The 27,907-nt window shown below is 39.9% G+C and overlaps 1 protein-coding gene across 2 annotated transcripts in view; it reads left to right on the top strand.

Annotated features, from left to right (window-relative positions):
* ndst2b (N-deacetylase/N-sulfotransferase (heparan glucosaminyl) 2b) overlaps window positions 1-27,907 on the top strand; it is a 71,777-nt gene that overhangs the window by 24,542 nt on the left and 19,328 nt on the right. For both annotated transcript variants that reach the window (XM_072667459.1, XM_072667461.1), the window contains exon 2: window positions 3,583-3,624. The gene's annotated coding sequence lies outside the window, so the exon portion shown is untranslated. The remainder of the gene's footprint in view (window positions 1-3,582; window positions 3,625-27,907) is intronic.

Here is a 27,907-nt window from a genome sequence, read left to right as displayed (position 1 = left end):
GTGAACACTATGATGTCCTAAATTGCATCAGTTAATAATCTTAAGGCCTATTCTACTGTGAATTTTATAGTGACTGCTGTGGGTTATGCTGTAATTATGAATGGGTAATGTGGGGAAAATATGGTACTTAAAGACGATGCCCAATAATGTTTTGTTTTTCTAAGGGGGGAGGGGGGGCAGCTTCATTTAAAATATGAAAATATTTTTTCAATGTTTAATTTCAATGTTTAGTAAAAGGAACTGGAGTATTTCTAATAATTAACAAAATAATGACATAAGGGGCAGCTGCTATGCAGTTTATGCAGGTACCGCACACTGGTTGGTGTTCAACACGCTCTGTAATTGGGCTAACATACATTTGTTCTGTATTCTTTATGGCTATATTATTATTATCTTACTGTGGTTAACTAGGTTTAATTTGTGGCTAAAAGGGAAAAACATGCATCACTGTCTGTGCAGCTTGATTTATATAGGACGCCTGAATTGTTCAGCCTTGGCGTGTTTAGTTTGGTAGTTTCTAATGCAGAAACTGGGCATGTGTGGAGAATATAAACCCCTTGGTCATGCAATATTTAATACCATGCTTAGTTGCGGCTCTGTGGTAATAATTGCATATTATTAAATAATTTAATAGCCTATGGAAAGGTTGGTATGTGTCAATTTTGTCAAAATAGACTATTGTATAGTCCTCCAGTAGCAATACATAAACCGCTGATATCTAATCAAGAGGGATGCAATGCCAGCATTGGGTTTGTATAATTGGACTCTATTGAAAGTATGACTGTTCGATCAGGTCTGTGCATGTGTGGTTTGATGATGATTCTACTGCATTGGTACATTATGAGTAGGGGTTCAGGGTTGTGATTTTATTTATTTATTTGTGATATATAATCAACTCACTTTAGATTAGCAGGGGAATATTTTATGCCTCACTGACTGCAATAAATGTCCTGCTTCCTTTCATGAACAGTTGGTTAAGAGGTATATTACTACAAAAAGAAAGATCATGTCTACCTTTAAAGCTGAAGCACAGTACCAGGGGGCATTGATATTAGTATCAGACAGACCTGTGTAGCCTGCTCTTAACATATGGATTCTCCACTGGGGAGCTTGCTTAAGCCCTCAGCCATATGGATACATTTTCATCCATTTCCACCATGAAAAGGCAATTTAGAATGGTTACACTTATCAGAAGCATGTAGTATGCAGTGCAGTGTTTCCAGTAGATTTTTGTAGTTCATGTGGTAGACCTGTTGATGCCTTTATTAATCATTGCATTGAGTTGATGTGAATCTCTGCATTTAATATTTAAAGTGATTAGCTATTTACTTTTAAGAATTCCTATTGTGGTGATTTAGTTCATTTATATTCTGGTAAATTATAAATACACAGCAATGTGATATTAGCTTTTTAAGAGGTTATGGTAATGCCAGTGTTTGCCGTTGATACTAATGATATTTATATTGCTTGACAAAGTGGAGTCGAGTTGCAAGTAGGTCTTAAGTGTTGGCATTCAGGATCTGAGTCAAGTCACAAGTTGGTACAGGCCCCAGTTCCAAGACATGGTGTTTGACATGGTGTCCAACATGGCATCTGAACACTGTGACATTCAAAATTTTGAGTTAATAAGGCCCATTATTTACTAACTAATTAGAAAAAAATTTGCAACCACTATATATTATGCAGTGACTGTGAGTAGGTAATGCTTGACATTTTCACATACGAATCACAAAATGTATCACAGTATTTAGTTTTCTGAGGCTGTAATGGGTGGGAAAAAAACATCAGGTTCTTTAAAGATAAAGATGAATGTAGAATATCTGCCCCAAATTATCATTTTTAAATGATCATGCATTTGTTCGTTAGGGTTTCAGTCAGACTAATACTGAACCACTGATATTCATGTAAGTGTAGTTACTGGGAGTGTAACAATACACCCCTAGTAATTTTGTGATAAGAAGGAGGGGACGTCACTAACAACAAGAACCCCTCAAGCTGAACATAGACAACATAGTTCCATTGTCAAGAACCCTCAAGTCAATGACTGCGTCCAATCAATATAGCTGAACCATGGTTGCTCTCCAGCTCCACCACCTCCACTTTATTATAACTAGAATTACAATGCATGCACACCCGAGCGGTACGCCTGCTAAAGGTGAACAAAAACACAGGTCAAGAGAGGCGTTTCTACACACAAGTCAGGGCCGTCAGTCAAGAAGGTACAAAGTTCACCCATATTGTGATTTGATCCATATTCATGCCCCCGCATCCATACGACCTTAAATAATGGGGGCAAAGGAGGTGCAATTACTTGCTGCCACAGAGGCGGAAGATTTATGGACGTCGGCTGCACCCTTTTAAACATATTAATTTGGAGACATTTGCAATTCATTAATTCCTCTTCCCACTTCATGATGCTGGGCGTCATTATGTGGCCGTGATGGTGGAGTAAGCTCCCACTCCAGCATGCGCAGGTCCAACAGTGCGCTGACTGACAGGCCTCTTAATGAGAACAGAGAAGCAGCACGGCATGACCAGCGTCTGAAGAGGCCCTTATTACGCAGAGCCGGCCGAGCCTGTGGGCAGCCAGCCTCCTTTCGCCAGCCTGTGGGTGCGCTGCGAGCCTGGCCCCTGTCCCAGTCCACTTTTAGAAGTTCTGCTTTAGCCTGCTGTGAAATGCCGAGCTGTACCGCACTTTGATTTGAGAGCAATGTTCTCTCTTGTGTGACAAACTAACAACATGCTCACAGACTTCTTCATCAAGAACTTATGTATGTGTTAAACCCTTAAAGCCTAAGGGCCTATATGTGGGCCAGAGGGGTGGTCAATACGACGACATGTTATTGTTTTTGCAAATTACACAACACACATTTCTGAGAACATCATGGCTGCTCAGTTTAAACTTATGGAACTGACTCTGCCACTGAAGTCTTAGGGTCTGTTTATACTTGTAGTTTGGTTTGCTTAGTCCGGACCCAGCAAGAAAATAATACATCGTTACATTATAGTCCTGGTTTACTTTGCAAAAGAGGAAAAAAAAAGTAATAAATAAGGTCTGCAGCTCAACTTGTCATTTACTTGATTGTCCTGCTTGTTTTTCCATGGCAGATGAAACCTGAAGATATAGCTGCTCTTTTTTTATTATTATTATTTTTTTTAAATCAAGTCTTACTTTCAGGTCTCCCTGAGCCAAGCACTCTGTCAGTATAGGAACTGAAAGTCTTTATCACACAGAGAATTAAACATTCTATAAGAGTGCATCCTTGAAGCGAGGGCTAGATTCCTGAGTGACATGAAAAGACTTTTTTTTTTTTTTTTTTTTTTTTTTTTTCAAAACATGAAGCAAAAGGCTTGCGGTCAAGGCCTCTTTCATAGTTAAGAGAAACAAACAAGATTTTTTTTTTTGCCAGTCAGAACACAGGAACAGTCATTTACCTAGCTTCTGCTGTGTGTGTGTGTGTGTGTGTGTGTGTGTGTGTGTGTGTGTGAAAGTGAGAGAGCAAGAGGATGGGAGAAAGGGCGAGAGAGTGTGGGGGTGTGTCTAAACAGGAATCAAGCTAATCTTTCTTTCTGCTTCTGTAGGTGATGTCTTAGCCTTGGCTGCTGCTTCCTGGAACAGCAAAGGTAAGCCTGTAGAAACCTCTTTTGCTCTTTTTTTTCCATAGGAAATAAAGCCAGTACTGCCCTGCTGAGTAGATTCTCTGTTGGGAAAGCTCTGAGGTGAACATCTGTGGGAAATATGCTGTGGTTCTGAGAGGAGAAGGGTTTTTAGTGCTCAGTCAGTGTTTCAGGAGGATGTAACATGATTACAAAAGAGATTCCACTCCACTCATTTCCACAGGGGAACTGTAGCAGCTCCAGATATCATTGCAGAACTTTAAGTAGCTGGCAATGAAGCTTTGAAAAACTGGGGCGGCTTTACCTTTACTTTTGCTTGCCAGTTGATCACATCCGAGTTGGCAAAACTTCCATCCAGATTGCTTGTTTATATTAATCTATTACCAGTGAAAAGACAGCATCTTGAGATAGAGCTGCTGATTGTTTACAGTCGCTGTTGCTGTAGGTGAATGAAATCTGTATTCTCCATCTTGTGCTTGTGGTTAGAGCTCTCCGAGGGCAGTTGGCGGTTCATGCTTATATGCAGCCAAAGTTTGTTAATCCTGCTCCCATGATAAGATGCATTATTGTTATACAGCGTTACTGCGTTTATAAGCTTGCGGAGTGGAGAGCCGGCTGGCAGGCAGGGAGAGAAGATCAGTGAAGGGAGGAAATGACTTTTTGTGTTTGCCATCACCAGGCACTTCGTGTAAATGCTAAACCGTGTTTTGAAAAGTACTTAGGGTCTTACAGGTCCTCCGAGCTACTGTCAGCTACCAGTGCCATGCTTGTGTCAGCATTAAGCTCGCACTGCTTAATACATGCATCATAAGCTTTAATACATCGTAGGCCCAGTTCGTCAGTGCTGTGAGTTTTTAGATCATGAGCTGGGGAGAATTCAGTCTCATTAAAATGGATGGAAAGGAGCATGTTTGTTTCTTCACCCAGAGAAGGAATCTTGATAGAATAATGAAAGATGCAAGCAGAATAAACCTTAAGTGCTGCTTCTAAAACAAGAGCCCTCCCCCTTCTTTCCCTCTCCATCGCTCTCTCTCCATCTTCAGTGCAGAGGCTTGTGCCTCTAAAACAAATCTAGATGCTCACCTGAAAGAAAAACAGCCCTCTGTTAATCAGTGAGCTAGTCAATCAGGCTGTGGTTTTTAATAATCATTTGGTTTCTGTGGTATTTAAATTATTTAAACCAGCAGTAAATGAAAGTATGTGACAATGTTTTCATGTGGGCTGCTATGGTTAAACTTGATTATTCAATAAATAACAATGTGATACAAACGAACGAAAAGCAACACTGATTAAAATTCTACCTTTGCAATAAATCAGGAGTGAATGATGGTCTCTCCTGTAGTAACAAGCTGATCCTGATGGATTCACGGTTTCTGTGTTTGATGACCCTAGAATGTCAAATTTGTCTTGGCATAGTTGAATAATCAGTTCAGAGCTAAGAACATGGAATCGACATACCATGAGTCTCAAACACTGTTGTGTCCTCTTTAGAAAAGGATGGAAGGAAATCATTCTCCTAATACTTGGGGTTACACAGTCCATTCCCTTCTCTCATATTCTAATCACTCATTACATTGTAAGCTCTTCACAGGGGTCATTAGGTAGGCACCTCCTTTTGTCAGTGTTTCGCTAAATTAAGCCCACGACACCTCTGATAGGCTCAACAGGGTCTGGTGTGCCAGACCCACTCCCTTCCAAGCTCATTTCATAACTGTAGAACCACACTGGCCTCCCTGTGACTAGGGCCATACATAGCCCCAGTGGCACTGTTGATGCATGCTTACTGCCACCAGCTCCATGTGGACACTACTACAACCACACAATGCGATATACCTGCACTGCATCAATGTAACTCCACACTGACCTTTTTGGTGACTAAGGCCATACCTACCTCTCCTGACATAATCAAAACGGGAATGGAAAACAGGCCATTTCCAAAATACACCCAGCCAACTAGAACCACTAAAATATGATGACTTCGGGAGAACAGCACATCACCATCACTCTGGTAGTTATGAAAACACAGATTGCTACACGTACCAGCCTTCTTAACCGCGGCGGCAGTGCCCACAAAAGGGGTGTTCAAACAAAATGGACGAACACACATCAGATGGGGGAACAATTGTCAAAATATTGAGGACACTATTTTATATACTCGATACGAATACAAATCTGGGCCAACTTTCAACTAATTCTATTCTACTTGATGCTTACACAGCCCAAGACTGCATCCCATACATACTAGCTATATACTAATCTGAATATTGCAGGTTTGACAGGTTAGTGCACAAAAATATTAACACTATCCTCTTTTGTACTAACGGTGCTTTTATGCATCATTATCTGCCGTTATTATATGCATTTGAGTATACTCGATGTTGACATTTTAACCTATATGAAATCTTACACACATTATAAAAACTAGTTAGTATTACCTATTAGTACGCAATTGGGACGCACCCCTAGTTTTCTTAGTGCTGCTTACTGATCCTGTTATGACACAGGACTTTTTTTCCTGGGCGGAGGTACTTCTGTCTTCTATGACTGTTACTGTGCCCATATGTGCAGGGTAGTTGGTCTCAGCGGGGGTTGGAGGGGTTTCTGGCAGCCCTTCTAACTCCATTTGTGTACGGTGAATGACCTGACAGCACTTACGGGGTCCCTAGACTCACCCTTTCCCATCACCTTTTCCCTGCCTCCGGAGGGAATCCAGCGGGTATTGACACGTCTGATGGAAATCTAGTGCTCCACTCTGCCCACATTCAAATGGAGAGGAAGAGTGCAGGACAAGAGGGCATCAGGGGCTGTGTGTTATTTGTTATTAAGAGACTGGCAAGTTAATACTGAAGAGTGCTTGCTGTGTTGCTATGGTGCAGTTCTATTAATTTAGATGGTTTTGCGTGGGTGGTAACGCGCAGCATTTGTGTGTGCTTAAATGAGCTGAATTATTGGAATATGGGAGTGGCATTTTTCTTTAAGTAAGGAAAGCTGGACAATATCTTTCTTATTTGTTTCTTCATTAATATTAAGCTGATAATTTAACATTGAAATGACATTTGTAGTTGTAGGTGGTTGGTTGTGTTGAAGATTTAAGCATCTCTTGTGAATGTGACTACAGCCAGTTAGTTCATTTAGTCCCGCTGGTATCACTTTTTTTTTTCCTTCTCAGCAGAAACAATGGTCCAGGATTGAACGTCAGCAGGTTAAAAATAGCACCGTGGTTTGCATGAATCTCGCTTCCATCAGTGGGAGATGTGCTTCATAGAGTCCATTTGTGAACAGTGTAATCTATTATACAGTCTCCTTTACTGTACTGTCCCTCAGCTTTATATTATAAAAATATTTTTTATACCCATTTATTACCCATAAATACCTTAATAATGCTGGAATCATATGTGATATGTTTGGTCAGATCTCAGTGACTGTGTACAGTGCCTTTTTGATTTCTGATTTTCTGTTATTTTATACTTTTTAGGCTGTGATGTAATATTGCCCAAGAGAAACAAATCACACACAAAAAGGAACAAAATATATGGTTTATTTATGTAGTACCTTTACCCTATATGCAGATCACTATGGAAAAGTAACAACCTTCTTAGGTACTCAACAAATCCACTTAATGTGATTGATGAGATTCAGCTTAATAAACATAGCAATGCTTTATTGCTGTCAACCCTGATGTATCTCACTCATATTGAATTTTATCATACAAGGCACAAGGTTTCAAAAAAAGAAGATGTGGGGAAATCCATAGTTGTAATACATCAATGTAACAATGAACCACAGAAAAAAGCCATTATCTGCAAATTGATAACCGTAGGAATATTGGTGAATTTTCTTAGAATTAGCCAGCCTGCCAAAATACATGTAATAACAGACTAAAAACCTCAGTAGCGACGCAAAGTAGTAATCTTTAAAACTACCATTCAACTACTACCAGTCTAATTACACTGTTTGTAATGAAACCTGAAGCTGCACTAACAGTATCCTCGATATGCATACGATAACAACATTTATCACAATATGATAAAATATTGTCACATTGCCCAGCTCTAGTTAAAAGTGACACAAAAAAGTCACAAAAAAGTTGTCACAAAGTAACTTTACAAAGATCTGGGTCCGAGCATCTTTTGAGCAAGCCACTGGCAAGGAAAAACTCCCTCGGGTCAAGAGGAAGAAACCTTGAGAGGAACAAAGACTCAAAAAGGGGAACCCATCCTCCTTAGGTCGACACTGGATGATGATAATAACAACAATCAAAACAGGAGTAAAAACTATTGAAAAAGACAAATACTGTGCTGGATCAGAGAACTATTAACCTCGTCTGTCCATAAGCTAATGCTTAAACAGAATTAGGAAAGAAAATCCACGTCAGAATGACTAATTCAGGATGGAGACCAGCACTTTTTCACGGCACTGTACTTCATAATCACACACTACTGGAATCTGTTAGTTATAAAAGACACACACTGAGCTGCGTGTTCATTTGTGCATTTCAGAAATCAAGCGACCTGCCCTGTAACGGTAACATACATAAATGGGCCGACTTGCTTTGCAGACTCAGATGCTACAGCATCAGATATGTTGACTGAGGCACATCTGGAGGAGTTTCTGAGGAAGATCCCACATCAATGGACTATTTACTGACAGTTATGTGTCTGAGAGTAGAGCCAGAGAAAAGGAGAAAGACAGAACGAGAGAGAGAGAGAGAGCGAGAGAGACTGAGTATGTTCTGTGTTGTTTTCTTGCTAAGACTCACATTGAGAGGTCTTTAATCTGACAGGCAGGCTTAGATACAGAATCTGTATGTTCTCTGTAATCTTTGTCTGTGCATGTGTGTATTTGTGTTGAGTGTCTGGCAGCGTGAGTGCATACAGTGAAAGTGTGTGGGGAGGGGGAGGGCAAGAGGAAGAAATGAGAGAAGAGTTGAGGAAGAGAAAGAAAGGGACAGTGCTGTGTGTGGGGTGTTAAGGCTCATTGAGGCTGACAAGCTGCAGCATTTTTTTTTTGCCTCTTTTCTGTTGCTGTCTCTTCCGTACACACACACACACACACCTCCTGTATGCTCCTGCTGACTGCATCTTTTTTGTTATTATTATTCACAGTTTGTGGACCTGCCTGCATCGTATTTCATTTTTGTCAAGGTTGGAAATGCAGTGCATACAGCTGTGTGTGTGTGTGCGCGTGTGTGTGTGTGCGCGTGTGTGTGTGTGCGCGTGTGCGCGTGTGCGCGTGTGTGCGTGTGTGCGTGTGTGCGTGTGTGCGCGTGTGTGCGTGTGCGTGTGTGTAAAGGGAAGAGTAATGGAGTTATCCATAAGGCAACCTCTATTATCATGAGCTGCTTTCTGTATGGGGCATAAAATATACATTCACACCTCCATCCCAGTGAAGCTGCCCTGGTGTGTATTTTGTAATCAGATCCCCCAGCAGCCCTTCTCTGATTCTGCCAGCACGTGCCCTGCTGAGGTCATGCTGGGAGGGATTATGGTTAAAATGGTAATAGGGGGGATCTATAAGTCAGCTGAGCATTGGTAATGGCTTCTCTCTCATTGGAAGCCCCCTCCAGCAGCCTCTCCGTTTCCATCCTCAGCGAGCCTCAGATTGGAGGTGAAATGGTCCCGCTGGGCCTTAAAACTCCTAACCCACCTGCTACACTCTCTCACATCCACATCCCACCGAACTTAGGGAGTCTACTCCATTGCCCTCAGAGGAACTCTTGTCAGGATTTGTAACATTTGTATAATTCATTTTTTCTCTCTCTCCCAAAATACACAGTGTGCAGAGTTCATCATGAATTATAGATGCCTGTGGTATTTCTAATGTGTTTTTGGTCTAGATCTGACTAACATGGAAGAGATGGCTTCCATGTTACTGTCATTAAGCTTCCATTCTACTGTCATTGAGCACTCGTAGCACAGATTTTTGAGGACACTTTTAAACCTATGTGATTTTATTTATTTATTTATTTTATTATTAATTGTAAGACATTGTGCATTGACGAGTGCATTGGCAGAAACCTGGCAATACAATACATATAACAATATTACAATCAAAGATATTGTGATTCTGTTGTTTGATTTTGGAAAACTGTCTAGTATTATAAACACACCAGCATATGCATAAAATCTGACTTAAAGAAAAGCTTACTTTTAAGGAAATCAGAACAGTGAGATCTGTAGCCAGAGCACAACACTGGAATCTAGTGGTCGGGTTTTAAACACGACACAACATGAATCATGTCTGCCACCAATCTTTACAACTAAACTATTCATTTGAAAATTGATACAGCATTGTGAAATATAATATCATATTTGCAGTACTAAGTTTACTAGACTGAGTTTTGCTCAGTATCAAGCACACCTGGTTCTGAGCAGGACTGCTGTAGCAGCTGAAAAGCTGTGACGGTTTAGTCACATCTCTCTATAGAGACTTTGAGGGCCATATGCTCTCCTGGCAAAGCTTTTCTCCCCTTTTTCTTCCTTTTCCCCTGTAGATCTTTCACTGAGAGATGGTTGCACACTAGAAACCTTTCAGTTGAATAGGAGTTATTCAACGTTATTGTCAGTATTGCAAGATAGTTCCATTGTGTCGTTATTTTATTTATTTATTTTTTCTTCTTTACATTTTTGTAATGGTGTCCAACCTAGTGGAAGTTAATGACCTAGCTGGAAAAGGGCATCAGATTGGCAGTTGGGTCTGAGCTGGTAGCAGTAGAATCAAAGCAAGATGGCTAAAAGCTCAAAAATGAAGGTCTGAGAGCAGTTTCTCTCTAAGGAGTCGAAGGATGAAGCATAGTCAAGTACAAGATGCAGGTATGGCTTAGCTTTCAGCAGAAGCACAACTTGCATCCTGGCAGCTCATCCTGTCGATTATGAAAAGCTCTGCAGCAGCACGGCCAGTAAACAGCAGGTTTCCTCATCGCCATGCCAGCATTTTGACCGAGTGAACTGCTCCCTGAGGATAGATGGTTTGAAATGGGTACAGCTAAAGTTACCCTTACTAAAATTATTGATGTTTGCCATATTAAACTACTTCACTAGTTACTGGAGTTTTCAAGTTTCAAGTTTAAAATATTACACTGGTTAAACTGTTTTAATGATGCTACAACCTAAATCATTTTTTTCAGTATTTCAGATTAACAGTCTAGTTCAAATATTTCAGTAAATCTTTATATATATATATATATATGTGTGTGTGTGTGTGTGTGTGTGTGTGTGTGTGTGTGTGTGTGTGTGTGTGTGTGTGTACCAGGACTCGAGACCATGGCTTTTCCTGTGCCAATAGTTGTGCCAAAGCTGTGCCAAAGACTAAAATTAAAAATACACTAATAAAAAGGCCAAGTCGTAAGTTGCATTTCGAGAATTCTGAAATATTTGATTGGAGAAAAATAAATGAGGAAGCCTTTAACAGATAATGTGTGCATTAAAAATTCATTTATATTCATTTGCTGCTTAATTTAGACAACAAAACTATTTTTTTGACCAACAAATGAGGTTTATTTAAGCAATCGTGTTTAACTCCTTAACGCAGAAAGGCTTAATACACACTAAGGTGTATTACTCAGTAACTATAGGGACATCTGTACAAACTGGTGGAGCTATTCTTTGGTAATCGAAATTATTAGTTATAAGACTTTCAGCCTGCCGGCGGGCCCTAGCCTGTTTAAGGAGTTAAGCGTATCTGTTAACCCATTTCATCAAATTTGTTAAAAACAAAACCTGCTTTTTTGTTTACATATTAAATCAGATTTCCTTGTGGAATGCTAAGCATCATTATAACATTTTGTTGCTATGAAAGCTGTGAAAGCCAAAAAGCTTCCTAATTTATATTGATCTGCTGCCTGTTCCCTCTCTGTATTGACTGAGAGAGTCTCTCATCTCTTATTGACCAGCTCCCAATAGCCACTGTTTTTGGATGAATCCTGCTGACAATCATTATCTTAAATATAGATTTGGGCTTTCTTGGTTTGATATTGAATTAGTCTCATAATTAGTCTCTTATTAGTCCTACATTTTGAAAGGATTATTGTGGTGATATATTCCGGCTTCATGATAATGTTCCCCATAGTGTTAAATAAACGAGTGACTTCTTATTATATAATCTTATTATCTCTTTCCAAATGTCAATAAGGGTCTCTTTTACATTACGTTAAAAAAATATGTTCCTGGTTGGTTTTCTGTTTCATATGGAAGCTGCTATGAGGGCTCCTACATTGAGGCCTTCCTGTCCTAGACTAACTGTGGCCAAGGCTCAAACATTGTTTACATCTGTCAGCTAAACTTAGCCTTCATGATCCGTTGATTTTCCACCCAAAGCTTTCTAAATATTTGCGCGAGTATTACCACCGTTTTAAAGCATCTTAGAAGGGGCTGAGCGTGAAGAAGGCCCTTGGGAATGTTTCAAGCGCATCTCTGGCTCTTTTCTCTCTGCCCTGCAAACCACTAGTGTGGACCTGTGGTGGTATTGAGGTGTTTTGTGGCTGTTTGACATACACAGACCACACAACCTGGGCTGTATAAGATGCTTCTTTGAGAGATAATTATCCAACTATCCGAGGAATTAAAGGAATTTGGAGCAGAAGGATTAGGGCAGTGTATAGCTTGTGAAGGCAGCAAAGCAAAGAAGTCTAAATAATAAGCACTTTATTAGACAGCACTGTGAACACCGTCGTTTTTGAATTTTACAATTTACAATCTACAGTGACCTTGTCGAAAGCCAATGTGAGCTTGTTGCAAGCATTGTATTGTTTTTAGTGTCTATTGCAGGTGGAAGTTTGAGTGTCATTATCTATGAAAGCAATTAAGAGATATTTTAGTTTTTACATTACATAAAGTTAAAAAGTGAATCGACTTAGAACTCATTGGAAGTTTCTGACCTGTACATTAGCTATTGATGAGATACCAGTTACCTATGAGTAGCAAACCTTCACCTTCTAGTTTTCCCCACCAAAACCCCATTCGTAGAAGAGCAAATTAAGAAAGCATACAATAAGATGCTTAAGTACATCCACCATCTCCTAACACAGAAACTGAAATTAAGTTTAAGGTTTGTAGTTTTATCGTTTTTCTCTCAGCTAATTTAGACACATTAAATCTCGTGACTGAAAGGAAGGGAAAAAAATCTTCCATCTACTGTCTAGCTCCTGCTGTGTTGAAGCGGCTACAGAATGAAGTAGGGCACATATATTGGTCAAACATATAGAGACAGTGTTGTATGTATACTAAGCTAATTGGTAAAATTGAAATGCTAGTCTACTGTTTAGATATTTCACATCTATAGCCTAGCATTATTTACCTGGCTTTAGTTCCTATTTCACATTATAAGGCAGAGCAATTGCATAGCTTGTTACTTCCATGTTTATCAAACGCCACACCACACCATAGCCGTTCCCCAGCAGCTGTATTTTCCTCCTAAAATCCAGACTGTATGCCCATCCATCACAGGAGCAGCGCAGTAGCTACTTTTAATGACGTCCAGACTTTCACCAGAGCACAGGGTTGGATTGCACACTAATTACACGGATATGGCTGTAAACACTGCATTTACGTTTTTAGCATGTGGAGTCATGTAAACTATGGCAGTATGCTTGTTTAGAATAAGCCTGTGTTCTACTTCTGTGAACTGTACATGAATAAAAAACTTCCATAAATATATCACTGATTATTTTTCTATAATTTACATTTATACTTTTTCAAATTCCATTGCTTGTTTTCTAAAATGTAGCATAATAGACGCCTGGTCATGTGGCTGAAATGGATCATATTGCGATGATTCCACAAAAGATCATTGTTATATTTATATTACTGCTCTGATCCATCCGAACAGAATGAAATTTAACCCAAGAAAATTGATCAATTAAGAGATTAAAAGAGATAAAACTGAAAAATGGATGCCTATCCCATCCGTTACTGTTTACACTGCCATGTCACATAATCTTCTTTCTGTTTATGTATCTCTCTCTGTATGTATGTATGTATGTATGTATGTATGTATATATATATATATATATATATATATATATATATATATATATATATATATATATATATAAATAATATGGAAGGCTCTTCACGTTGCTTTACTCTTCTGTGCTGTTGTAATTACCTGACTTTTCATCTGGGATTAATAAAGTTATCTATCCATCTATCTATTATTGGAAAAAGTTCAAAAACTAAGTAGAACTACATAAATATGACTACCTCCCGTTTTAACACACACCCTTTCCTTTCTAGATCTCAGAGAATATTTCTTCCCTGTACATTGCAGTAACTGAAGTAAGGCCAATCAGCTCAAGCACATGCTGCGGTTAGTGAATCATTCCAATCAGTCAGACTTGAGCCTTTATAAAGAGAGCTTCTCTTTATCTGTCTGAGTGTGGAGACCAAGTGTATTATTAGAGACTGAATCAAGCCCAGCTTGATAAAAGTAATTGCACTACTTTCTCCTCAGATAAGCAATCCCTGGAAATGGCAGAGTGATATTAAGAGCACTGCAAGGCCTCTGTGATTTTCTGCACTGAGAGCTTGGGAGAGGGAGTGTGTATGTGTGCTCAGGAGAGGGCAGAGCCCAACAGGTGAGCCACATCTTCAAACGCTGCTGATGAAGGGGAACTGCCTCTTGAGATTCCACTTCAAAGGCCACCAGAAGACTTTATTAAAGGCTAATGTGCAGGCATCGGCCAGGAGACTTCACTGGAAAGGAAGAGAGTTTTCTGTTTACTTTTATGCTCAAATCCTCAATGGATGTGATCGTTTTCAGCACATCTATATTTGGAATGAGAATGTTGGGTTTGTGTATTTATAACACTGAAAACATGATATAAACACAGCGAAAACATGATAAATATAAGATGAATCGTGTGTATTGTGTGGACCACGCAGCCATGTAACATCTGGTTTGTCACATGTCGGAAACAAATGCTCATTACACGCTTTTTTTACTGCAGCTGTTTCATGGAAATACGGCTTATAAAGTAAAGCGACCAGATATTCCAAGGTGCTGTAGAAGAACGATAACATCCGGTTTCTTTTTAAACATCGTATCGGCCACAATGGCAGGCTAGTGGTCTGACGTCCTCTGAAGTCCTTAACAAGCTCTACCAGATGTGGCTAGAAAGGGTTACAGACTTTGGTCTCACTTTAGTTGGATAGTACACTTAGATTTGCCCCAGACAGATTATCTACAGATGTTGAAATTGTTAAACTGTATTGTAAAATTTTGTTGATTTTCAACACACTTTGATGCATTGCAATCAGCACGAGGTTAAGGGTTTACTAGAGTAGACTCAATACACATGAACTAAACAAGCCTCATTTGACGAGCATAAAGGCCTAATAAGTCATTGGCCTACGGTTTCTTCCTGCATTGCTTAACACTTCAAAAATGCAAGCTCTGTCGCCTGGAGTGTAATATCTAAGCTGTGCATGGCCCTTCGTCAGGTCAATTACCTCCATTACAAAGAGTTGATCCCCATAGTAGGTAATTACACATACAGTGTACTGCATAATTGTTCTCATGTGAAAGACAGCACAAATGAGCAAATTCTAAGTCAGTTCACTGTTCACGTAGAGTGGCATAGTAGTGTAGCAGGAAGTGTGCTTGGGATTATGGATTCAGTCCCTGATCTCTGTGTCTCTGTGAGGTGTTTTTTTCCGTGTGCCACAAAAACACATTGTAGTTACTGTAAATTGGCAAGTGTCAGTGGGTGTGTGGCACCCAGTGATGGACTGGTGCCCTGTCCGGGGGTATTCCTGGCTTTCTCCCAGTGATTCTGGATAGGCTCTGGACCCACTGTGACCCTGACCTGGAAGAAGCAGATAAGATGATCAACAGCGAAGGCCATTGCATTTGATGTTCTTCTTTAAACCATTCTGTGGCACCTCATGTTCTGAGGATGGGGGCATTGTCATCCTAGAAGAGACCACTTCCAGTGACTATAAATTAAATGTTAAATCATAAGGTGCAGTCAGATTAGGTTTGTTTAGCAGTGGATGCTCACGTCTGCTGGGAGTTCACACAAATCAAGCAGAAGGAGGATAAAATGGTGCATTTTTACCATCATCTTCAGTTATACAAATCCTCAGGCAAATTACAAATCCTAATAATAATAATAATAATTTAAAAAAAAAATAATAATAATAACTAGCAAGTTATTCAGTGTCTGATATTTCCTCTTCTGGAATGGGCCAAACCAGAACTTGTGATTCTGAGAGCTGTCATTGTCTACAGAATTGATAATGATACATTTGCAAAACTCAGACTAGAACATCCTCTAGGCTATTCCAGATAGCCTAGTCCTAGGTATTCTAGTCCTAGATATTTAAAAAGCAGTCATTTGCGACGCATACGGTTCAGTGTAATTCAGAGTAGCACTTTGGGAAAAGCACAGTTGGTGACTGGATCAGAACATCTCCAAAACCTCAGGCAGGTCTTGTGGGGTGTTCCTGGTGTGCAGTGGATGGTATCTACCAAAAGTAGTTCAAAAAAAAGGAAATGCCTGTGAATGCCGGCCTGACACCAAACAACTTCTCAAGTATTTTCACTGTGACACAGAAATTTCCAACGTCAGAATACAATCGCTTGAGTTTTGCTAGAGAACACCCTCTTGTCATCTTATTTGTTTTGACTATAGTGGTCAGGATCTCTTTTATAACTCTTTTCTTAACTTTCCAATAAAATCTTTTAATATTTTAGTTTAATATTATATATTATATAATATAACTTAATATAACTTACAGGACTTAAAGGATCCACTTCTAACGTTTTGCTTCTAGATACTACAGGATGCCTTCAGAGGTCTTGTGGAGTCCATGTCTCGAATGGTCAGATCTGTTGTGGCAGCACACCTACTCCAAATTAGGCAAATCGGTGTTAATTGCATGGCTGATCTATGTGTGCACACTGCATTTCTGTAAAAAAAAATGTGTTATTACAACCAAATAATAGTGTTAATCACTATGAGGGGGTAAAAGCTGTTTGACAAAACAACAGTCTCCAGCATATTCATTTCTTAATGTGCATGTATTACCGTACATCAGCATTAGAAACTTGACGTTGGTCAACCTTTCTGAGTGGCAGTGCTGAAAACGACCCAGGCCCATGACTGGAATAAGGATCAGCCTCTATCTGACCTGTAAAATGCAAGCTCTGCCGCAGGGTGCTTATCTCCCACAAGATGATAGGAAGTTGTAGGTGTAGATTGGTGTGCAGATTTTGTGTATGTGTGAATACAGAAGTGGCAGATGGGATCCTGCACCACTACGCTGCCGGTCCCCGACCTCACAGGCTAATCTCACAGGAGCACTGTGCACTTGTTTGATCTGATCAGACAAGGTAGAGCAGGCAGGGGGTGTAGAATCACCCACCTATCCATCCATCACTGCTTCTCCTATCCTCTCATCTTCTCGTCATCCTCTCTCTTGCTTCTCGCTTACCGCCCAGCGATATACAAGCTGGTAGAGAGAGTGTTTTTAAGTTTGACAGGGTGCACTGTGAGTCACGGTGCACAGTGATTTGGTTTAATGTGTGCCAAATTTGTGGCAACTAAAATAAGTAGAGGTGTGTGTGTGTGTGTGTGTGTGTGTGTGTGTGTGTGTGTGTGTGTGTGTGTGTGTGTGTGTGTAATTGTAGATTACACACAACTCAACCAAGCTAAGAGCTAACATCTGAACTTTGGCAATCTTTAAAGCTTGGCAGTCCTGTGACGGAGAGTATCTTGACAATGATGGTATTTGAGGTCACAGGGTGTTTTGGATCTTTCAGCTATTAGACAGGTGACCCATTCAGGTTTGATCAAATTCTGTCCTACGAAGCCTAGAAGGTTGTAGGCTTTGAAGAGTGAATAGCCAACAAAACATCGGCAGCCGACGTCTACAAGCATCCACCCAGCCCTTCAAATAAATGTTTGTGTTTGATCCCCAGGACCTGCAGGAAAAGAAAGTGTGGCTAGATGGAGTAAAAGAACCACACTTTTTCCTTTACTCTAGTTGCTTCCTAGGCACTAAGGTGGCTGCTCTCCGCTCTTATTTAAGCAATGTACTTTCAATGTTTGACAATTTGGGATATTACAATCCCAGTTGTAATAATTATGGTATAATTTAAGTATTTTGTCCATATTGTGCAGCCTAAGTGTGGGAGTATATTTTCATGATGTTTGTTTGTTTGTTTATTTATTTGTCTGTTTGTTTTATTTATTGCTAAAGTTCTACAAAAGTCATCTTAAACAACCTCCCATCTGCTATAATTCCAATCCTAAAGGGACCCCAATGAGTCTGTGTATCTGTTGTTGGTAGGCTTTTTGCTAAGCATACACATTTTCCATTTCCTATCATTAGAATTTCTGTGTTGTTGCTTGTTTAGCAGGAGGATTGTTTTCAGTGCTAGACTTTACTGCAATACAAAGACCGTGTTTTGTCTCCTGCCTCTGTCTGTGAGCAGTTTTTGGCTCTATTATCGGGTGTCTTCAACAAGTGTACTAGTTTCTGCCTCCGGCTGGCTTTTTGTAAGCAGTATCTTGCACTGTTTTTTTTTATCTCCATGTCGAAAGCTATATCCTACCAAACTCTGTTTAGTTCCTAGGACTAACAGCCAGCTTACATTTATTTCCTACTCCAAAAGCACATTTACAAATGAAGGTAGTAGTCAGAAAACTGTGTACGTACATTCTGCCTTCGTATGCTCTGGTTACAGTCCAGTCCACATCCAGACCAAGATTGTATACCTAAAGAGCAAAGGGAAAACCTGTTTCTACAGCAGCACTACATTACAAAAAGATGATCCATTCGCAGAGAGAAATGAACTGGACTGGAGTTGAGTCATTGAGAGTTGTGATCTTAACAATCTGTCATCAATGAAATGACATTTTCTGTTTCTCTGAGGAGGAAAACCTATTCTAGTCCTGAAACTGTATGTCTGATATGCTGTTAATCATTGTGATCCCAAAGGTAGAATGTCTTGTCTTATTCTGGTCTGAGGAGAACTAAAGCAGATCTCAGTATTGTTTCACTGGTTTCTGAAATTGTTCTCCTAGATTTTCTTCAGCTCTGAAAGACTGCTGAAATATCCCTAAGATGTAGAAACTCTGAGAGCTTTATAAGAAATTAGGAGATCTTACACTTATATGAATCTTATTCACCTGAGACTGAGGTGAGACCGGTCTGACCAAAAAGAGATTAGACCACTTGTGAGACATTTATTTTGATCAAAAATGACAAAGCAGCATTGTTTGACATGTGGTTAGCTTTGTGTGTTATGTGTTTAGTATTGTGTGACGTGATGTTACTAGTATTGTGATGTCATGTTAGAATTGTGATGTTACTAATATTGTGATATTTCTTGTAAGCATTGTGTCATTTGATTGTGTCATTTGATACACACAATGTATTTTGATGTCGTGTTAGAATTGTGTGATGTTACTGCTATTGTGATGTCATGTTGGAATTGTGATATGTAATTAGCAGTATGTTATCTGTGTTTGAGCCAGTAGAGTTAACAACACATTTTCTACATTTTTAATATTTTTTTTAAGAAAAAGATTTCAGGATCTAGATAAAACAAGAAAAAGTAGTATTGTATGATCTCTAATCATAACATATTTACACTTGAGTGTTTATAGTGTGTGGCATATAGATGGAGGCATTTTTGTTGTAGTAGGGATGTGTATCGTTCAGACATTTTCAATACAGATGCCAATACATACTTATTTCTGTTCTGTCCTTCAGATCACAAAAGAAAAGTTAGTTAGAAAAGCTCAATATCCATGCAAAGTGCAAGGCACAGAGAAATACAGAGTCTTCTCAAACCTTATTCAGTCTACATATTCAATTCAGCAGTGAAGTGTCGCTGGCCATATCGATTGCATTGAAATTGAGAATGGCACCGTACATCTCAATCCCATTCCAAAGTTAGGAGACGTGTGATGATATTTTTCAGTTTTCCTGACCCACAGCTGACCTTTATATTCATTGTTTCAGACATGGTGCATTTGAATATTTTCTTAGAACTAAAACTAAACCCTGCGAGCGCATTTCATCTTTTGCATGACAGCTCAGTAATGTCCTGTCACTGGTGTGAAGGCCTTGCTGAACTAGTGAGTGGTTGAGCTATCGGCCCCTCATGAATATTTCAGGGTTTCACTCAATTGAACACACCACACTACCCCGGCATGGCAGGTTTTATGGATGCATTTGTTGCTCACCTGCCAAAGAAATCATATGCAGTGAATTTTAGGTGAAATGCTGTTCCAGGGCAGCTTTTGGGAAAGGAAAGCGTGGGCAAAAGCGTTAACAAAGCAAGTGTGGGCTATAAAAAAATCCATTGTTTACACGTTCACTCGGGCAGATGTGCACAGGCTGCCACAGCTGGAAATTCGTTCCAAGAGAAGATTGGTGGTGAAAACCTGTGCGGATGACTCCAAGCACACATCTGTCATTGGTTTAATGAATCAGTTAATTTTTCATTTATTATTTAATTCTCTTATTTATTGTGATGGGGGTAATTTGAGAGATTGCATCAGATGTTGTCCAGACCTTGGGGGCCATTTAACCATTTAGAAAGGATTAGAAAATAGAAAGTGAACACACTCCAAATGGGTCACGCTGATTTATTTTTTTATTTTTTTATTTTTTGTCCTCCCTCTCTCCACTCGCTCACTCACTCTTCCACTCTTCCACTTTCACTCTCAGTAGAATGAAATGTCTGATTTTCACAAAGACAGAGAACTCATACCGCTCTGTTGCCAGAATGCCCCTCATTGTTGTCATGGCGACAGACTTAATACTGCTCCCACGACTCTGGTAATGTGTTAGCATCCAGCCTTGCATATGAGTTGCCTGCCCCCCCCCCTTTAGTTTGATGCTTACTGTTAGAATTTCTATTTCTAATGATTAACACTGAACTTCACATCAGGTTGGAGACATCCTTGCTTTGGACAGGCTGGTAATCGAGACTATTGAACACATTGGACGTTGGACGTTATCCATTGTCAGCTGACTCGAATTATGTCATGTTTCACAATGACATGACTTTAATACACTATGTCCAAATGTTTGCAGACACCACTTCTTAGGAGTGTGTTCAGTTACTCTAAAAGGTTGCACCCATTGCTGACACAGATGTGCAATTATTGCCAATAGAATAGGACCCTGGAGCAGATAAATGTGAACCTATTGGCACCATGCCTAATACCAGTTGTGGGGTAGAGGGGTATAAAGCCTTCCAGCATTGAGCTGTGGAGCAGTAGAATTTTTTTGTTCTGGCTGGACACATTATCCTGCTGAAAGAGGCCACAGCTATTAGTGAATACTGTCCCCATAAAAGACTGTACTTGGTCTGTAACAATGTCTATGTAGGTGGTACATGTCACATAAACGCATTCACCTAAATGCGTCCACATGAGCATTAATGAGCCTTGGATGACCATGACCCTGTCGCCAATTCAGTGGTTGTGCTTTCACAGACCACTTTTGGTAGATATTGACAGTATTGATCGTATAGTGTGTGTGTGTGTGTGTGTGTGTGTGTGTGTGTGTGTGTGTGTGTGTGTGTGTGTGTGTGTGTGTGTTTTAACTGTTTGTTAGTTGTACTACTTATAGCAGAAATGGCATACTAAAGGCAAGTGTTGTAGACAGCCAATCGCCAGCCAAGTAATTTTGAGGCAGGCCTGTTTATTGGCTCATGCTGATAAGATGGGCATGGGTATTAAAGTTTAGTATTGAATGACCAAATTGCTCGATGTTCTGCGTTATTGAAGTAATTTGGGCAAATCATCAAAGCATCACATTCCAATTCTCTACTTGATCATCATTGTTGTCGTTGTCATGGTGAGTGCTGTCCTGTTGGCAAGCTCCTATAGTGGTGGGCTGGGTGTCTCTCTGGGCTCAGCAGGGGAAGGTCATTTCTGCAGTGTGGAACGCCAGGCTGGATTGGGAGGACAGGTTTGTTTAGCCTTTTACAAACGGCTGTGTGCTGTGTTCACAAATACTCTACAAACAGGAATCGTGTTTAACAGGAGATAAACGAGGAGGCTGTGGGGAGTGTTTGTGAGCAAACCTTTTGAGCGCTTGTGGAGTGTTGGCAGATTCAGCCAAAGCCAACCTGTGAGACTGGCTTTAGGCCACCACTTAAACTCAGGGACTTGAAGAAGCAGAGGTGTAATTTTTTGATTGTAAAGTGGCGCTCTGAGAACTGTCCATCTGCACATTTCGCCATGATGAACCACATCTATATTAAAGCAATACACCACTCAAGGCTTCAAGTGGAAAGAGGAATTCCATTGATTTTTCATACTTTCTGCATTGTTAAATGGTTTAGAAGCAACAGAGTTATTTACGGTGGTTTGGTGTAAAACTCTCAGATCTATAGTCTTTTCTCTGAGGAAGTTCTTTAGTGAAAGCAATTTGAACCCTTTTTGCTTGGCCAGAATTGTTCACAGTGGTGGTGATGGGAACCAAACATCCCAAATGTGTAATGCCTTTAAAAGCTACATTACTAAAAGATATTTCTACATTGTTTTACAGTAGCAGATTTTGGAAGTATTAGTAGACGATTTTAAATCTGTTGATGGTGGAGGCCTTCATGGAGGACTTTGTAAGAAAAAATATGTCTTATTAAAATAGTTTTATTTGACAGTTATCATCACACTCACATGTGGACATGTGTAGGTTCCCTGGTTTAGGACATTAAATAAATTAACTATAGTTGTGTTGTTGACATCATGACCCTGGGTTCCTATCACCATCACTGTAAACGAAATTGGGAACCACTTTACTACTATTAACAGAAAAATATTTTTCAAATGATGAAATTAGGCTGTTGAATAATGTTGAATGATGAATAAGGCTGTTATCCCATTTGGGCTGGGGGTATAAGAATTTGAGTTCCCAGTAGAAAATGTCAACTCTCCCTATGGATTTCCTGCTTGGAAAGTCAAGGGAGCCTTACCAACCCCAAGTTCGAAACCCCCAATCCACATTAAAATCAGTAGTATTGTACAGTTTAATAGCCCTTGTCATACAAATTGATGTGTTTCAATGATGTTTGGATGCACAAAATACCGCATAATGCATTATCAACAACTGGTATTGCTAACAGTGCTAACCTGGCACATTGCTAACCTGGGACAATGGCAACAATGCTAACCTGGGATATAAAAAATGGGGCATATTTTGGTTAGATTCACCTTAAACCATCGATAAAGGATTGATTGTTGAACCAGTTGTGGTAAACTCAAGTCTTAGCTACCTGTTTTTTTGAAAGTGTTTTTAAATAGTGTAGTTATCTGAATTTTGATCTGGAACGCGGTCAACTTGGGTGTGACTTCATTTTCCGCTCCGACGTCCAAGATAAATGAAATGTAGGATTTTCCATGTGACTACAGCTCCCCAAGTCATGGTGAAATCTCAAACACTCTTATTAGCTTATTAATGAATTTAGTGGAATGGCAACGTTCATGACAAAATAGACCAGTATGTAATGAATGGTTCTGTTTGTTATTAATAATGTTTATAAGAAAAAAAAAACCTTCACCAAAGGATGTAGTTCATTTAGCAGTAGGCAATGGTTGCCAAGCAACACAATGATCAAAGATTGTTTCTATGAACAGCACAGTGATTTTTACTAACTTGACTCATAAATTCAGGTGATGTACGGTTCAGGTGAAGTGTGTATACCAAGTATTTTATCATGTATTTTACTGATTATTTTCCTCTTTCTTCTATATTAGAGGTTTAATATTATATAAAAAAAAATCACCACATATGTAAACCTTCACTGCAGGGAGAGAGAGGTGCTTGCTTTCCTATTGCAGCTGTAGTCTAGAGAGCATGACTCTGTTCTCATTGATCTGATCTTGCTGCAGAATGCATCATATGAATTGGCTGTTGTCCACTGTTAGAGGGAGCTGTGTGGAGTGAGGCATAATCCACACCTCCACCCAGATCAAGGCTGACAGGTGGAAAAGTGTCTCTCCTTTGTTCTTCTCCTCTCATTGCTGCTCCTGGAGGCTGAGGCTGGTTGTTTTGTCGTCTCTGGAGCTGGGAGATGTAAGGCTCGGCTGCGGGCTGTATGGAGGTGTGGGGGTTGACATTTGTCAGAGGAGCCGGGTGAAAATCGGAGCCGACACACGTGCTCTCAGTCTGGCATTTCAGAAGCGTGTAAATGGGGGAAAAGGTGACGGTGATTTGGCACGGTTGCTGGGTTAACATATCGACTGCGGGTCAGCCTAGTGTTTTTATGTACAATGGTTTAGATCAAAGGTTAGAGCAAGAATTCAACCCTAAAGCCGAAAGTAGGAGTGTAGCAAAACTCGCAGCCTTTTGCAATACAGGGTTCATGATTTCATTTGATTCATTTATATATATTTTTAAAGCTTTCACACAGTGACACCTAGTCAATTGGTGGGAATTTTTTTTTTTTTTTTTTTACTTGCACAAATTCATAGTGCAGTGGATAACCACCAACTCTCAGATGTGAGAGATCTTAATGTATATACATGCATACATAAACATGTATATAAATAATGTCAATTACTGATTGTTTGACTAATATTATTAGCAGTATTAAGTGGTTTTATTATGATGTATATTATTATTATTATTATTATTATTATTATTATTGGGCTCCCTTTTACATTTGGGAAGTATAATTCATGCATTGCAAACAATGGTTTTCACATGCATTTCTGAACAAGCTGAGAGATACAGAAATGGTATCTGGTGTGAAAGAAGCATGTGGACTGACTCTGTACAGAGATATTAAACATTTTTGTTCCAACATAATTGTATTATGATTGTAATATGATTATATTAATATAATAAAGTATGGTCTTATATCGATGTAATATTTGTTGCAGAGCATTAGTCGGTGGAACAGCATATTAATGTGGAAGCCGCTATTTTAAGGTTAAAACACTACATGATATTGCTTTAAGGTGTTAATTATGTCATATTAGCACAGAAATTGTATATTGGTGCTTCATCCATCCCAATAATGCATGTTGTCAGTTTTGCATTGTGATGTGTTGTGTCAGGATCTTTACAAAGGTATCCAGACATCTACAAAAGTAGATCAGTGTTCACATATGCCTTATATCATATAGTGAAGTAGTGACAGGTCTTTTGCCCCAGGGAGAAATAAATGTCACAGACATGTCCCAACCCTCGACAAAAAAGAGACAAACACCAGCTAAGTGTTTAGAAGAAAAGTCTCTTGGGTTTAATAATCAGGTTCTACTTATTACACATGCTCTAATGTAATACGCCATAGGGACATATTGTGTCCACTCCTCTTTACTCCCCAGTAGCAGCATAGGGCACAGAGCTCAGGCCTTTTAATTGACCATGTCTGCATGTAGCCTTATTTCTTGACAGCAGGAGCCTTCAGTCGCTGCTCTGTATGAAGTCATCATTTCATTGAGACACAATTACAGCTTGTCCACTATATTGATGGAGAGTTTCTTTTGTGTTTTCTCTTCTAGTCCTATGACTTCCCACCACATTCACGGTCGTTTCCCAGTGGTATGTGCCTGAAGAGTTCTAGGCAAAGTCTTACATGAGGGAGCAAGTTTGTTTGACCTTTTGCAGCAGGTTTATTAGTGCTAGCTAGAGATGGGTTTCTAGATGTAGATCAGTACCCTTGTTTTAGATTGAAGCAAAAAATGAAAGATTGTTTTCATCGTCTTCTGGTTTGTTGGCTTTTACACTGACGTATAGTAATATGAGTAGGAAATCCCAACTGATTATATTTACTGATAATAGCTATGGTGATATCCGGAATTGTTTTGAGAACTCATGAGCTCAAAGAGATGATCATGTCTAAGCAGCACACCAGGGTTGAAATGGCACCATTCTTACATGTTCCAAGAACTACGAAAAGAGGAATTGCACCAGAATTTGTGTTAACTGAACCAAACCTGGAAGGTCTGAACCTCCTAGCTTGGTAGCATGGTATCGTGATCGAGGGAGGTTCGGCGCAATCAAACTGGGATGGTGAAGGCTAGCATGTCCTTCTTTTCTCTAAAAGTCACTAAAAGCACAACTTTATCTTACTGCACTGCAAGTTCAACTCCAAAACCTCTGCTGACAGGTTCCTGTGCTAGCTAAAACTGCATTGGGGGCAGAGAATGGGCCATTTAGCTCACCCTGAGAGTATGAGGCCAGTTATGCTCTCATGGACTCCCAACAATGGACGAGCAGTAGAGTGATCTTGACATCTCACAAAGGGCCAGTGCTTTGACGGTTCACAACATCAGAGCACCCACAAATGTGTTTTGTTTTCATTAAGTGTGATTGACTGTGTGTATTTTGTATTCCATACAGTTTCATATTCATAAGAGCTATGTAACAGTTATTTTTTTTTTAAGATGAATAAGAATCAGAATTCCTCATTAGTTACCTGTCTGTTTTGGAATCAGTGAAATGTGAACAACAGATCAGACACTCCAACCCATTATACAAGTAGACCAACTTATCTTAGATCAGTTGATATGCCACACTGTGTGCCATCTCAGCCACTGCTCTTTTAATTTCCCTTTCTGTAGAAGCTCACGCAATGCGGCACTGCAACAACTGCATTGGTAAAGATCAAATATTACAATGCATATTACCTTTAGATTAGAGTTGTACTGATGTGAGAATTGTGGACCGGTGCAAATATCTTTCTCAGCTGTCTAAGCATTGTCTCAATGTCTCAATCCCAAAGAGCATTATTGGCCTCACTCTGTCTAGATGGGTGAGAGGGTGAGGATGGGCCTTCCTCCCCTCTATCATTTAGTGAGATGTTACTCAGTTCAGTCATCAGTTAGCAACCACAACAAGAATTTGCAACTAGTGCTCTTCGCCACGCATGTTCAGCTGCTTAGCCTTTACACTGAACTAAATCTCAACTAATGAAGCCGTCTTTGCAGTGAAACATGCAGTTGGTACGTGTTTAACGAGTACTGGCAATATCCACAATATGCTCAGAAAAGTACATTCTCTCACATTATGTAATTTTTCATAACTATAAAAATGATCTTTTCCGGTATACAGTAAATTGGTAATTAAATATGGGTTTGAAATATTGGTCAGAACTAAAGCAGCAATGTTTCCAGACTATATCATCGTGGCTCTGCCACTATGATTTTGAGGAATGCTGGTTCGAATCCTGGGTCATGCTGCTTGCCATCAGCAGCCGAAGCCGGAGAGGGCACAATTGAACTTGCTTTCTCAGGGGTGGGTCAAAGGCACTTCCTTCCCACATCACTCCGCACAGGCGTCTGTTAGCTGTTGTATTGGGCTGGGGAGCCATGCTATCCTCCTAGCATGCTGGGTGTCTGGCAATGCTGCATCAGCGGCAGTTCGAAAATAGCGGTGGATGAATTCCAATGTGTCAGAGGAAAAGTGCTGATCACCCTCCTAGAGTTTGGGTCATTGCTAGTAAAAGGTGGAGTTCACATGAACGAGGATTGGGTAGTTGGCCTTCCAAATTCTGCCTTCCAAAAAAGTTTTACCAAAAAAGCAAAATGGGAATCCTCTTATTGTAATAAATGGCCTATAATCCCAGACCCCTGATCTAGATCAGCTTGACTAACTGGCCTATATGAGACTCTGCCCTACTGCTCTTTAACATTCAGGACTGCTGCAGTCTAGGCCTTCCTTCTCCTCTTTGTCTTCAAAGGAAATCAATTTCCCTGAATGGAGGAGAGGGCTTGGCATCTGGACGAAGAGGGGGGAAAAAATAGCTTATGGCCAAATGATCCTCTGGTGTAATCAAACCATCTCAAAGTGAACTTTCCGTAACTCTTCCATCGATCCTCCCCTGCGTGCTGCTGCTCTAACAGATGAATGATGCTTTCAGATGTAGTTTTGAAAGCGGTGCCATTAAAGGTCCGTTTGTATAAGCAGTTGATGCTAAGCTCCTTTAGGCCCACTTTTCTTACGGTCTCCTCCTCTCTTATAAATTCCCTTTCCCCTCGTCTCGCAGAGAGCCATGAGAGGCCGCCGCGTGTTGTTTCTGCAAGTTTACTCACAGACAGAATTTGAATTTGAATAGAATGTAAGAGTATCATTTTCCCTCCTTGAAGTGCAGCTCATAGCTCTCAGATGTGGTTATTGGATTGTATGAGAGCGAGGCTTAAAAATGCTTCACAGCGAATGTTATTGCTGCATTCAACCCGGTTAACACTGTCGCCAATTGTAATGCTTGACATGTGAGGCTGTTTAAGAAACGAGCTGCTTGAAACTCGCCAAAACATTATCATCCCTTAAGCCCGCCTACATAAAGCCTCATGAAGGGAGAAAACACTGAGGACGAG

Source organism: Salminus brasiliensis, chromosome 22 (genome assembly GCF_030463535.1).
Source record: "Salminus brasiliensis chromosome 22, fSalBra1.hap2, whole genome shotgun sequence".
NCBI lineage: Eukaryota > Metazoa > Chordata > Actinopteri > Characiformes > Bryconidae > Salminus > Salminus brasiliensis.
This window is presented reverse-complemented; position numbering and strand designations above follow the sequence as displayed.